Raw genomic sequence first — 15,826 nt, 5'->3', positions numbered from 1 at the left:
TAGATAGAGAAAAGGAGGAGGAAAGATAAATACAAACGAAAGGGCAATTATGGACAGAAGTAGTATTTAGATGTATAAGAAAGCAGGGAGGAAGAGGAAAGTAACAGATGAAGAGGATTCACGTATAACATCAAAAACAACACACAACTCCGAAATCAAGGAGAATATACCCAGTAGTGGTATATGTGTATTAATGTGTGGAATTACACATGAGGTATATAAATGATGGAAAAAGAAATAAAAAATGAAAAGTAAATTGGAAAAGAAAATAAAACAATATAAAAAACAAAAACTGAAAAAATAAATAAAAATTAAAATCTGAAAAAATAATAAAATTAATAGAACAGGGAACCAGAAAAAAAGGGGAAGGGGGGAGGTGTTATAATCAGGTCACCGTGGATGATCACAAAAATCCCATCAGCAGAAAAAACATGAGTAGTTGGAACCAGAGCTGACCGCAATCTCCTATTTGTCAGACCACACTAGAAGTAGCCGTGGAGCGGTCCTAAACACACCTAGACGCCATGTCACAGCCAGAGAAACTTACTACACCTCACAGATAGAAATGAGGAAACCTATCTTGCCTCAGAGTAGTCCCCAAAGGAATAGCAAGCCCCCAACATATAAAGCCAACAGTGATGTAAGAAAACACAATACACAGATAGGAAATATAGATCATCAAAGGCAAGGCCCACTTTTCTAGATAGAACAGGACATGGCAGATACCGAATTGTGGTCAGTGCAAAACCCTGCGTAAAAATACCAATCTCCTGATAAGAAAAATGCTGAGACCACACGGACTCTTCCCCACTATATCAGGTACTCTTGCAAATAATGGGAGAAACAAAATACCAAAAAAATCTCAAGAAATACAAAAGTGCAAATAATCAAATAGATCAGGGAGAATCTCCCTTTTCTTGCAGTGAGACTTGCAGAGGGGAAACCCCCATGCTCATCAAAACAGACAATTCCTCTCCTGCAAGAAAACAGACCTTATGCAAAACAAAAAGAAAAACAAACACCCTTAGGTGTGGATCAGGCAATAAAGCAAATAACTTGCAACTTATCTGGAATGGGACAGGCACAGAATAAATGGAAGGACAACTCCAAGTCAATTCATAGACAACGGAACAACTATAACCGGCCCCAGCCAGCAGACACTACTCTTCCATATAACCCAGGCTGATGTGCAATTGGGCTTCCCAACCTCCCAATTAACTCCCACACCCATTGAGGCACAGTCCGCTTCACCCCCAGTCCTGACCACCAGAGGGAGCTCCAAACCATCACCCCCTCGGATGACATTCACAACAGAGAGGGGTTTGTACAAAAAAATAGTAATGGAAAGGAAATGAAAAATAAAAAGAAAAAAAAATAATAAAAATATGTATACGTGTTATATATATATATGTGTGTATATATATATATATATATATATATATATATATATATATATATATATGTATGTATGTATGTATGTGTGTGTGTGTGTGTGTGTGTGTGTGTGTGTGTATATATATATATATATATATATATATATATATATATATATATATATATATATATATATACATATATATATATATATATATATATATATATATATATATATATATATACATACATATATATATATATATACATATATATATATATATATATACATATATATATATATATATATATATATATACATAATATATTTAGAAAATATAACCTAATGCTAATGAAACCCAATAGAATAATAGGGCGGAACAAAACAGAAGACAGATTGTGGAGGTATACATGGTGTACTCTAAGGGTATATAAAGTAATTTTCCTAAACAGGGGGTAATTCTTCAAGGCCAATATACAAAGAGACTTGAATAATCCTGATACATACATTTAATATACTGTGTATGTCCATATGAATATGTGACACAACAATGGAAATGGAAAAACGGAAGAGGATGAGAAGTACACAGCACCATACGACAATCAAAAGAATATATATATACAGTGCCTTGCGAAAGTATTCAGTCCCCTTGAATTTTTCAACCTTTTCCCACATTTCAGGCTTCAAACATAAAGATAAAAATTTTAATGTTATGGTGAAGAAGCAACAACAAGTGGGACACAGTTGTGAAGTTGAATGAAATGTATTGCTTATTTTAAACTTTTGTAAAAAAAGAATAAACTGAAAATTAGGGCAGGCAATATTATTCAGCCCCTTTATTTTCAGTGCAGCAAACTCACTCCAGAAGTTTGAGGATCTCTGATCCAATTTTGTGCTAAATGACTGATGATGATAATAATATAAGCCACCTGTGTGTAATCTAGTCTCCGTATGAATGCACCTGCTCTGTGATAGTCTGTGTTTTGTTTAAAGCACAGATAGCATCATGAAGACCAAGGAACACAACAGGCAGGTCCGTGATACTGTTGTGGAGAAGTTTTAAAGCCGGATTTGGTTCCAAAAAGATTTCTACAACTTTAAGCATCCCAAGGAGCACTATGCAAGCGATCATATTGAAATGGATGGAGTATCATATCACTGCAAATCTACCAAGATCCGGCCATCCATCCAAACTTTCATCTCAAACAAGAAGACTGATCAGAGATGCAGCCAAGAGGCCCATGATCACTCTGGATGAACTGCAGAGATCTACAGCTAAGGTGGGAGAGTCTGTCCATAGGACAATAATCAGTCGTACACTGCACAAATCTGACCTTTATGGGCATGGCAAGAAGAAAGCCATTTCTCAAAGATATCCATAAAAAGTGTTTGTTTAAAGTTTGCCACAAGACACCTGGGAGACACACCAAACATGTGGAAGAAAGTGCTCTGGTCAGATGAAACCAAAATCGACCTATTTGGGCACAATGCCAAATTATATATTTGGCATAAAAGCAACACAGCTCTCCACCCTGAACACACCATCCCCACTGTGAAACATGGTGGTGGCAGCATCATGGTTTGGGCCTGCTTTTCTTCGGCAGGGACAGGAAAGATGGTTAAAATTGATGGGAAGATAGATGGATCCAAATACAGGACCATTCTTGAAGAAAACCTGTTGGAGTCTTCAAAAGACCTGAAACTGGGATGGAGATTTGTATTTCAACAAGACAATGATCTAAAACATAAAGCAAAATCTACAATGGAATGGTTCACACACAAACATATCCAGATTTTAGAATGGCCATGCCAAAGTCCAGACCTGAATCCAATTGAGAATCTGTGGAAAGAGCTGAAAACTGCTGTTCGCAAACTCTGTCCACCCAGCCTCACTCAGCTTGAGCTTTTTGCAAAGGAAGAATAGGCAAGCATTTCAGTCTCTCAATGTGCAAAACTGATACACATACCCCATGCGACTTGCAGCTGTAGTCGCAGCAAAAGGTGGCGCTACAAAGTATTAATTTAAAGGGGCCGAATAATATTGCACGCTCCAATTTTCAGTTTAATTTTTTATAAAAGTTTACAATAGCAATATATTTCATTCAACTACACAATTGTGTCCCACTTGTTGCTGATTCTTCACCATAAAATGTAAATTTTTCATCTTCATGTTTGAAGCCTGAAATGTGGGAAAAGGTTGAAAAATTCAAAGGGGCCGAATACTTTCGCAAGGCACTGTGTGTATGATATATAATATATATATATATATATATATATATATATATATATGAAATATGAAATATATATATATATATATATATATATATATATATATATATATATATATATGATATATATATATATATGATATATATATATATATGATATATATATATATATATATATATATATATAGACAGGATTGTGGCGTAAAGCCATCATTGCTGCCACTATCCACAAGGGTCCGTTGGAGGAGGAAAGGATGATGTAACAGATAATTCAAAAAGGTCACAAGTGCAAATGTATATTTGAAGAGCAATATCCATGGAAAAGGTCCTTTGTAGAGAGCAGCTTGGTTGAAGAATCAGAGGAAGGGTCAAGAGTCCAAAAATCCTATGAACGCACAGTTCCTTGCAGGTTTCAGAAGTTGAGAGAATGTACACACACGGGGACCTGGAGTCAGAATTTTTTTTATTTATTTTATTTTTTCTTCTTTAAAAAGAAAAATAAGTAATTAACCCAGAAAACTCGTGAAGAGGAGTTCCTAGTTGAGACCTGCCTGGGAGACTGTATTTAGATTAAAAATCCACTTAGATTCAGTCTGTAACAGCCAATTATGACAGGTACCATCCCTACCATTACCAATGTATTCCTGCAACCCCACAATCCGAGTATTGTGTGTGTTGCCTTGATGATGCTCCAAAAAATGAGAAGCCACCGAGGTGATGGATTTACCATTCTTCAAATCTATCACCGTCATATTGATGGTCGACAAATGCTTTTGGATCCTTTTCCGAAGCTCTTGTGTGGTCTGTCCTACGTAGACATTATCACATGAGCAGATGATGGAGTAAATAACATTAGTTGTTCTGCAATTGATGTATTATGAAATAACGTAATCCGTAGAAACCTGTGGATTTTGAAATTTGTTGTAAGTAGGATGCATATACCGGCAGATACTACAGTTGCCACAGGTAAATGAGGCTTTCAACGTAATGCCACGGCAAAACCTGTTAGTAGGTCTCATAAAATAACTTCTAGTCTATAGGTCCTTCAGATTAGGAGCCCTTCATGCCGTAAGTGAAGGGCATAGGCCCACCACCCCTAAGGTTTGAGCATCCATGGTCAAAATAGACCAGTGGTTCTGTAGGATGCCCCTTAATTTTCCACACTGATCATTATAGGTAGCAATGAATCTCACCTTCCGATCTGTCTTCTTGGGGTAGCCATGGTCAAGGAAGTCTGTGTTTCCGAACGAGCCTGTTGATATGGCCCAGAGATAACCTTCTTAGGGTAGCCACGGCCCCGAAATCTGTTGGTAAGAAGTCCTGCTTGATGTAAAAAATCCGAATCTTCCTTGCAATTGCGCCTAATTCGAAGGGACTGACCTGTGGGTACCCCATTCCTCGTATGCTGTGGATGGAAGCTACTGTATTACAAAAGACTGCTCGTTGCTGTTGGCTTCCGGAATAAGTTGGTAGACACGTCGTTTTCCTTGATACAGACTTTAAGATCCAAAAAGGTGACTGAAACGGGTGAGATGGTATGTGTCAAAAAAATGTTCAGTGAGTTACAATTTAGGGTGTAAATGAAATCAAGACACTCCTCCTCTGTGCCCAGCCAGATAAAGAATATGTCATCGATATATCGATGCCAATGCCGGACCTTATTCTGAAAGACATCCAGGCAAAACACTAATGAAGCCTTCCAACATCCCAAAAACAAATTCACGAAGGCCGGCACGAAATGCGCACCCATGGCCATGCCTGAAACCTGCCTGTAGAACACTCAATCAAAAAGGAAGTAGTTGTGCTTGAGCACAAAATCCAAAAGATTAATGAGGAAGGAATCATGCATGTGGTCAGTGTCCCTGTAAATCCAAAATATATGTGATTGCATGCGTGCCATCCTCATACTTGATATTTGTGTTTAGTGACTCCACATCGCAAGTGATCAAGAAACCTTATGATGGGAGACTGATGTTCCTACAAAAATTGACAAAGTGTAAGGTGTCCTACACAAATGATGGTAAGCTAGTGACCATGGGCTGGAGAAAAAAGTCCACATATACGGTGCCTTGCGAAAGTATTCGGCCCCCTTGTATTTGTCAACCTTTACTTACATTTCAGGCTTCAAATCTAAAGATAAAAAATGTTTAATGGTGAAGAATCAACAACATGTGGGACACAATTGTGAAGTAGAGTGAAATTTATTGTTTATTTTAAACATTTAAAAAAAAATAAAAAACAGAAACGAGGGGCATGCAATGTTATTCGTCCCCTTTAAGTTAATACTTTGTAGCGCCACCTTTTGCTGCGAATACATCTGCAAGTCTCTTGGGGTATGTCTTTATCAGTTTTGCACATCGAGAGATAGAGATTGACATTTTTGCCCTTTCTTCCTTTGCAAATAGCTCGAGCTGAGTGAGGTTGGATGAAGAGCGTTTGTGAACAGCAATTTTCAGCTCTTTCCACCATTCTTGATTGGATTCAGATCTGGACTTTGACTTGGCCATTCTAATACCAGGATACGTTTATTTTTGAACCATTCCATTGTAGATTTTACTTTGTTTGGGATCATTGTCTTGTTGGAAGACAAATCTCCGTCCCAGTCTCAGGTCTTTTGCAGACTCCAGCAGATTTTCTTCAACAATGGTCCTGTATTTGGCTCCATCCATCTTCCTATCAATTTTAACCATCTTACCTGTCCCTTCTGAAAAAAAGCAAGCCCAAACCATGATGCTGCCACTACCATGTTTGACAGTGGGGATGGTGTGTTCAGGGTGAAGAGCTGTGTGGCTTTTACGCCAAACATATCGTTTGGCATTGTGCCCAAATAGTTCGATTTTGTTTCATCTGACCAGAGCACCTTAATCTACATGTTTGGTGTAGCTTGTGGCAAACTGAAAATGACACTTTTTATGGATATCTTTGAGAAATGTCTTTCTTCTTGCCACTGTTCCATAAAGGCCAGATTTGTGCAGTGTACGATTGATTGTTGTCCTATGGACAGACTCTCCCACCTCAGCTGTAGATCTCTGCAGTTCATCCAGAGTGATCATAGGCCTCTTGGCTGTATCTCTGATCAGTCGTCTTGTTTGAGATGAAAGTGTGGATGGACGGCCGGATCTTGGTAGATTTGCAGTGGTACGATACTCCTTCCATTTCAATATGATCGCTTGCACAGTGCTCCTTGGGATGTTTAAAGTTTTGGAAATCTTTTTGTAACCAAATCCGGTTTTAAACTTCACAACAGTATCACGGATCTGGCTGTTGTGTTCCTTGGTCTTCATGATACTATCTGCGCTTTAAACAGAACACTAAGACGATCACAGAGCAGGTGCGTTTATATGGAGACTTTATCTCACACAGGTGGCTTATATTTATCATCATCAGTCATTTAGGACAACATTGGATCATTCAGAGATCCTCAGTGAACTTCTGTAGTGAGGTTGCTGCACTGAAAGTAAAGGGGACGAATAATATTGCACGCCCCACTTTTCAGTTTCTTATTTTTTAAAAAAGGTGTAAAATAATGAGAAAATTTTGTTTTAACTTCACAATTGTGTTCCACTTGTTGATTCTTCACCATAACATTAAAATTTTTATCTTTGTTTGAAGCCTAAAATGTGGGTAAAGGTTGAAAAATTCAAGGGGCCTGAATACTTTCGATCAAGGCACTGTACACTTGCCCTTTCACAAAGGCTGCCAATACTGGCAACAATAGGTCTGCCTCGCGGTTTTTTAGTGGACTTGTGTATTTTTGATGACCTGTAGAATATTGAAATAATTGGATGATCAACCCACATTTATTTTTTCTAATCCGTGGAAATAACCCCAAAGCGATATGCTGAGTACAAAAGACGATGGAGTTTGGAGGTAAAGGGGACTGTAGTATCAAATGGTAGTTTATAATAATAGCTACAGTTGTTTAATTGCCCATTAGCTTCCTCTAGGTATAGGTCCATGGGCAAGATAACCACATTGCCTCCTTTGTCCGCCTCCTTGATAACAAAGCTGACATTAGTCCTTAAATTCCGAATTGCCCTTCTTTCCTGTATATTAAGATTAGGTGCTCTGGAGACATGTCATGATAGGTCCAAAATATCAGCCTTGACTAAATAAAAAGAGTGTGACAGCTGGTACCAAGGAGAACGATGGAATTGTAGTAGACCTATTCCTGTGAGGGAACTTTGTCCAACCTGATGTCTGTGTTTTCATGTAGCAATTCCAATAAGTCACAGAAGACTTGTTACTTGTCCGGTTGTAGGGAATCAAACACCTCTGGTCTTATGTAGATAACCTGAAAAATAAGATGTCTACAGAAAAGGTACAGATCCTTGATAAGGGAAACTTATCCAGGCCATATGTAGGGGAAAAGGTCAAGCCCTTCTGTAGCACAGAGATTTCAAATTGTGACAAGGTATAATTAGAAAGATTACTTGCCTGTAGGGAGTCCTTATTGACATTTGCCTCTGTGACAGAGGACAGTGTGTCATAAGTGGCATCTAAGGTCGATGTCGTTGCCTAGCTCCGTATGTGTGATAGGACACATGATTCCAAGGTCTGGTAGTTCTTACGGGAGCCCCTGCCACCTCTTCTGTGTCTAGGTCGCTGCCAGTTGAGGACAAAAAAATAACTCGAGCTGGCGTTTTTGGTGATCAAATGCCCATCATGGTTCCCAGAGAGGGATCTCAGACTGTTGGTATGATGAGAATTGCCCATGTGTTTCCATTTGAAAGCTGTCTGTCATGAACAGCCGGGGGCAGTCACTCAGATATCCCGCAGCTGTTCGCTGATTTGTCACAAACACGACTACTCTCTAGCGCCCCTCTTGCCGGCAGGCCACTTTTGGTACTGCAGGACAATGAACAGAATGAGGCTGCTGAGCTAATAATGCCAAATATTTGAGGTCTCACAGCAAGGGTAAATGTATGTATCACCGATATCCGCTAATGGAATATATATATACTACGGTACCCTTAATGATAGCACTCCAATAATTCTATGCACTAATAATTATGCTGCCACCACCGGACGTTTCACAGGCAGTCCGGGTACTCGTTACAGATAGCATAAGATCCTTTGGGTTTTTGGATTCGTATATAAAGCATGAGGAAAGAAACTATTAAATTTTATATATTTAATCCGAAAATAGGCAGTGTTTAAAAGAATATACAAGAATTTACAAAAGGGAACCATGCAATTACAGTATAGACAGTTACATAAAAATAAAAGGTATAAACGTGAAACTTACTAAACTCGTGCCATAGATGTGACATCTGAATTTAGGGAGGGAGGGACTCCAAGAGAAGAAGATGGTAGAGAGATGGCCAGCATCACCCCTTACTGATGCCCTCCAGTACTTACTGCCCCATCTAGGAGCTAGTCACTCTTATGCCTTTAGGTAACCCCCCCTCTCTGTGACCTCATTTTACAGTCTCTTGTGGACTGTGCCAAGATTATCACAAACCAAGCACAACGCATCTAGCATGATTTTACTGGCCAATACTAATTTGTCGTGATACCAGCGATCTCCCAGTCAAATTAAATGGTGCGCTGGGCTCAGCGCGCTACAGGGATTCTGGCAATGTGCTTTTAATTATTCTACCATTCACGTAGTGCTTAAAAACTGTTTTGGAAGTTTTCCCTCCAACAGAACAAAGGGATGTTTTTCTTTGCATCCTTTGGTTGCAGTTCTACCATCACCCAAAGTCATAAATACCTAAACTTTCAGGCCGATCATATAATAGTCATGATGATCTGTGGCTGATGGCAAAGAGGGAGGTGAGGACCCTTCGAGAGTTTTACATGACTCTTATTATCAAAATCTGTACGATCTCGATGGAACTTCTTCTGGTTTTTTTTTGTCAATAAAATCCTGCTCGTAGCGATCCAAATACTCCAGTTTCTGTTGAAATGCTGTAATTTGTGACAAATTATCCATTCTATTAAGCTTGGCCTCCAGGTCTTTTATGTTTTGTTTTAGTAGTGGCAAGAAGGGTCTTGTCATGCTCCAACAACATGTTAATTCAAATATTGGAGCACCGCAGGAGGCCCTGTTCCCAAGTATCTTGGAAAGCCAGAGATGGTTCGCAAGTGGGAAAAATGGAGACCCGGGGCCCACGTGGAACTATACCAGCCCTGAGGTACTCCTCAAGGCTGTGTATGTTCCACCATAGTCTGATACTTGTTTTATGTGCTGCTGTCAAATCTGAGGTAAGAATGGAGAATTAATCAGGGATGTGCAAAGAAGGATTCCCTGAAAGAAAAACGCTGCCCGACTGGGCCTGCCAAGCGGCCTCCCATGAATCCCAATCCATTGAGTCCAGAAAACGCCATAAAGAAAAATGGTGTAAATCAATTACAACCACCACCTACAGTTAGGTCCAGAAATATTTGGACAGTGACACAATTTTCGCGAGTTGGGCTCTGCATGCCACCACATTGGATTTGAAATGAAACCTCTACAACAGAATTCAAGTGCAGATTGTAACGTTTAATTTGAAGGTTTGAACAAAAATATATGATAGAAATTGTAGGAATTGTACACATTTCTTTACAAACACTCCACATTTTAGGAGGTCAAAAGTAATTGGACAAATAAACTAAACCCAAACAAAATAATTTTATTTTCAATATTTTGTTGCTAATCCTTTGGAGGCAATCACTGCCTTAAGTCTGGAACCCATGGACATCACCAAACGCTGGGTTTCCTCCTTCTTAATGCTTTGCCAGGCCTTTACAGCCGCAGCCTTCAGGTCTTGCTTGTTTGTGGGTCTTTCCGTCTTAAGTCTGGATTTGAGCAAGTGAAATGCATGCTCAATTGGGTTAAGATCTGCAGATTGACTTGGCCATTGCAGAATGTTCCACTTTTTTGCACTCATGAACTCCTGGGTAGCTTTGGCTGTATGCTTGGGGTCATTGTCCATCTGTACTATGAAGCGCCGTCCGATCAAGTTTGCGGCATTTGGCTGAATCTGGGCTGAAAGTATATCCCGGTACACTTCAGAATTCATCCGGCTACTCTTGTCTGCTGTTATGTCATCAATAAACACAAGTGACCCAGTGCCATTGAAAGCCATGCATGCCCATGCCATCACGTTGCCTCCACCATGTTTTACAGAGGATGTGGTGTGCCTTGGATCATGTGCCGTTCCCTTTCTTCTCCAAACTTTTTTCTTCCCATCATTCTGGTACAGGTTGATCTTTGTCTCATCTGTCCATAGAATACTTTTCCAGAACTGAGCTGGCTTCATGAGGTGTTTTTCAGCAAATTTAACTCTGGCCTGTCTATTTTTTTGGAATTGATGAATGGTTTGCATCTATATGTGAACCCTTTGTATTTACTTTCATGGAGTCTTCTCTTTACTGTTGACTTAGAGACAGATACACCTACTTCACTGAGAGTGTTCTGGACTTCAGTTGATGTTGTGAACGGGTTCTTCTTCACCAAAGAAAGTATGCGTCGATCATCCACCACTGTTGTCATCTGTGGACGCCCAGGCCTTTTTGAGTTCCCAAGCTCACCAGTCAATTCCTTTTTTCTCAGAATGTACCCGACTGTTGATTCTGCTACTCCAAGCATGTCTGCTATCTCTCTGATGGATTTTTTCTTTTTTTTTCAGCCTCAGGATGTTCTGCTTCACCTCAATTGAGAGTTCCTTAGACCGCATATTGTCTGGTCACAGCAACAGCTTCCAAATGCAAAACCACACACCTGTAATCAACCCCAGACCTTTTAACTACTTCATTGATTACAGGTTAACGAGGGAGACGCCTTCAGAGTTAAGTGCAGCCCTTAGAGTCCCTTGTCCAATTACTTTTGGTCCCTTGAAAAAGAGGAGGCTATGCATTACAGAGCTATGATTCCTAAACCCTTTCTCCGATTTGGATGTGAAAACACTCATATTGCAGCTGGGAGTGTGCACTTTCAGCCCATATTATATATATAATTGTATTTCTGAACATGTTTTTGTAAACAGCTAAAATAACAAAACTTGTGTCACTGTCCAAATATTTCTGGACCTAACTGTAAATAGGGGGGCGTGCACCTCCAGAAAGGTAACCTTGAAAGAGGAACCAGAAGCAAGATATATGGAAAAAATGATGAAAGGAGTGCACTGCGAGAATAATATATCAATGGATAAATAAATAAATAGGGTGCAAGCTCCTGCAGTGTGATGAGCACAAAATGAAGAGGAGAGAAAGAGACACTGGGAAAAATTGGAGCTATTATAACCTGATGTAGTAATAAAAAGCAAACTTTTATTACAGATTAAAGTTAAAAACAATTAAAAACAGCAAGCAAGCAATAACCATAATACATTGACCACAACACCCTACAAATACCTAGAATCCGTGAGATGTAAGCAAATCCCCCAACACCATGCACGTTACAATAAATGCATACAGCTACTCCAAACAATAATTAAATAACCACAGGGTAAAGCAAAAGTATACGGACAATAGTAATGACCCTGGTAAATACGCTATATAATCTGATAATCATAAGCCAAAAGGGTCTATATATGCACCCAGCAAGGCCATAAAGCGTGACACTAATGTGACCACAAAGCAAAATAGCATTACCAGGTATGTTGAATAAACAGAATGCAGAGATCCAGCAATAGGTATAGATAAAAAAAGGAAGCTATACAATCGGCCAGTAAGGTGCATAGCACCGTAATGGTGTCCGACCAAGCAGTAACCCAAAATTGAGTCAATCATGTAGAACAAGGGGGTGGGGGGTAATGTAGCAGAGCCCCACGCTTATAGCCGCGACATGTGGCTTCATCAGGGAAATGTGGGAAAGACTCTGAGGAAAAGGTTTTTATGCCCAAGTAATAAAAATATAGTATAACACACCTGTTTGGTGCATGCTGACACGGTCTGGACCAGTTTCAATGCGAGCGTGGGCGCATGCGCACAATGCAGCGACGGCAAATACATTGGGTCAAAAAGAGTTAGGAGGTCAGGGGAGTTTGCGCATGCACAGAAAAGGACGGTAACAAAAGCGCTGCAGATAGCGCATCGGGACTGTGGGTCTAGGCAGGCAGAGCATGAACATAAATATGTAAATATACTGTGTGCAGAATTATTAGGCAAATGAGTATTTTGATGACATGATAATTTTTATACATTTTGTCCTACTCCAAGCTGCTTAACAGCCAACTGCCAATTAAGTAAATTGGGTGATATGCATCTCTGTAATGAGGAGGGGTGTGGTGTAATGATATCAACACCCTATATAAGGGGTGCATATTTATTTGGCAACTTCCTTTCCTTTGGCAAAATGGGTCAGCAGAGAGATTTGACGGGCTCTGAAAGGTCCAAAATTGTGAGATGTCTTGTAGAGGGATGCAGCAGTCTTAAAATTGCCAAACTTTTGAAGCGTGATCACTGAACAATCAAGCATTTCATGGCAAATATCCAACAGGGTCGCAAGAAGCGTGTTGGGCAAAAAGGCGCAAAATAACTGCCCATAAATTTAGGAAAATCAAACGTGAAGCTGCCAAGATGCCATTTGCCACCAGTTTGGCCATATTTCAGAGCTGCAACGTTACTGGAGTATCAAAAAGCACAAGATGTGCCATACTTAGGGACATAGCCAAGGTAAGGAAGACTGAAAAACGACCACCTTTGAACAAGAAACATAAGATAAAACGTCAAGACTGGGCCAAGAAATATCTTAAGAATGATTTTTCAAAGGTTTTATGGACTGATGAAATGCGAGTGACTCTGGATGGGCCTGATATATCTGCCAGAGGCTGATCAGTAAAGGGCAGAGAGCTCCACTCCAACTCAGACACTGGGAAGGTACACCTCTCAGAACAGTGTCTGGGAGGCTGTAGTGGCTGCTGAACGCAATGTTGATCGTAAACAATTCAAGCAACTGACAGAATCTATGAATGGTAGGCTGTTGAGTGTCATCCTAAAGAAAGGTGGCTATATTGGTCACTAATTTTTTGGGGTTTTGTTTTTGCATGTCAGAAATTTTTATTCTCAAATTTTGTGCAGTTATATTGGTTTACTTTGGGAAAATAAACAAGTGAGATGGGAATATATTTGGTTTTAATTAAGTTGCCTAATAATTCTGCACTGTAATAGTTACCTGCAAAAACAGATATCCTCCTAAGATAGCCAAATCTAAAAAGCCCACTCCAACTTCCAAAAATATTAAGCTTTGATATGAGTATTTTGGGTTGATTGAGAACATAGTTGTGGATCAATAATAAAAAAAAGTCCGCTAAAATACAACTTGCCTAATAAGTCTACACCCAGTGTAGAGAAAAGGAGAAGGAAAGATTAAATAAATAAATAAATAAATAAATCAATACAAACCAAAGGGCAATTATGGACAGAAGTTGTATTTAGATGTATAAGAAGGAAGGGAAGGAAGACAAAAGTAACAGATGAAGATGATTTACATAACATCAAAAACAATCCACACCTCCGAAATCAAAGAGAATATACCCAGTAGTGGTATATGTGTATTAACGTGTGTAATTACACATGAGGTACATAAATGATGGAAAAAGAAAATAGAAATACAAAATAATGTAAATTGGAAAATAAAATAAAAAATATAGTATAAAAAATAAAAAGTGAAAAATAAAATTATTAAAAAAAATAATAATGAATAGAACAGGGAACCAGAAAAAAGGGGGGATCAGTTTGTACAATAAATAATGAAAAGTGAATGGGAAATAATAAAAAAAAATTAGTGTGTGTGTGTGTGTGTGTGTGTGTGTGTGTGTATATATATATATATATATGTATATCTGTATATATACAGTCAGGGCCCGAAATATTTGGACAGTGACACAAGTTTTGTTATTTTAGCTGTTTACAAAAACATGTTCAGAAATACAATTATATATATAATATGGGCTGAAAGTGCACACTCCCAGCTGCAATATGAGAGTTCTCACATCCAAATCGGAGAAAGGGTTTAGGAATCATAGCTCTGTAATGCATAGCCTCCTCTTTTTCAAGGGACCAAAAGTAATTGGACAAGGGACTCTAAGGGCTGCAATTAACTCTGAAGGCGTCTCCCTCGTTAACCTGTAATCAATGAAGTAGTTAAAAGGTCTGGGGTTGATTACAGGTGTGTGGTTTTGCATTTGGAAGTTGTTGCTGTGACCAGACAACATGCGGTCTAAGGAACTCTCAATTGAGGTGAAGCAGAACATCCTGAGGCTGAAAAAAAAGAAAAAATCCATCAGAGAGATAGCAGACATGCTTGGAGTAGCAAAATCAACAGTCGGGTACATTCTGAGAAAAAAGGAATTGACTGGTGAGCTTGGGAACTCAAAAAGGCCTGGGCGTCCATGGATGACAACAGTGGTGGATGATCGCCGCATACTTTCTTTGGTGAAGAAGAACCCGTTCACAACATCAACTGAGGTCCAGAACACTCTGTGAAGTAGGTGTATCTGTCTCTAAGTCAACAGTAAAGAGAAGACTCCATGAAAGTAAATACAAAGGATTCACATCTAGATGCAAACCATTCATCAATTCCAAAAATAGACAGGCCAGAGTTAAATTTGCTGAAAAACACCTCATGAAGCCAGCTCAGTTCTGGAAAAGTATTCTATGGACAGATGAGACAAAAATCAACCTGTACCAGAATGATGGGAAGAAAAAAGTTTGGAGAAGAAAGGGAACGGCACATGATCCAAGGCACACCACATCCTCTGTAAAACATGGTGGAGGCAACGTGATGGCATGGGCATGCATGGCTTTCAATGGCACTGGGTCACTTGTGTTTATTGATGACATAACAGCAGACAAGAGTAGCCGGATGAATTCTGAAGTGTACCGGGATATACTTTCAGCCCAGATTCAGCCAAATGCCGCAAACTTGATCGGACGGCGCTTCATAGTACAGATGGACAATGACCCCAAGCATACAGCCAAAGCTACCCAGGAGTTCATGAGTGCAAAAAAGTGGAACATTCTGCAATGGCCAAGTCAATCACCAGATCTTAACCCAATTGAGCATGCATTTCACTTGCTCAAATCCAGACTTAAGACGGAAAGACCCACAAACAAGCAAGACCTGAAGGCTGCGGCTGTAAAGGCCTGGCAAAGCATTAAGAAGGAGGAAACCCAGCGTTTGGTGATGTCCATGGGTTCCAGACTTAAGGCAGTGATTGCCTCCAAAGGATTCGCAACAAAATATTGAAAATAAAAATATTTTGTTTGGATTTGGTTTATTTGTCCAATT

At 39.4% G+C, this 15,826-nt stretch overlaps 1 protein-coding gene across 4 annotated transcripts in view; it reads left to right on the top strand.

Annotated features, from left to right (window-relative positions):
* The window catches only part of RPS6KA1 (ribosomal protein S6 kinase A1), a 652,732-nt gene that overhangs the window by 522,993 nt on the left and 113,913 nt on the right, over positions 1–15,826 (top strand). The gene's annotated exons all lie outside the window — the stretch shown is intronic.

Source organism: Anomaloglossus baeobatrachus, chromosome 2, assembly GCF_048569485.1.
Source record: "Anomaloglossus baeobatrachus isolate aAnoBae1 chromosome 2, aAnoBae1.hap1, whole genome shotgun sequence".
In the NCBI taxonomy this organism is placed as follows: domain Eukaryota; kingdom Metazoa; phylum Chordata; class Amphibia; order Anura; family Aromobatidae; genus Anomaloglossus; species Anomaloglossus baeobatrachus.
The sequence above is the reverse complement of the archived record's forward strand: the minus strand, read 5'-3'. Positions and strand labels throughout refer to the sequence as shown.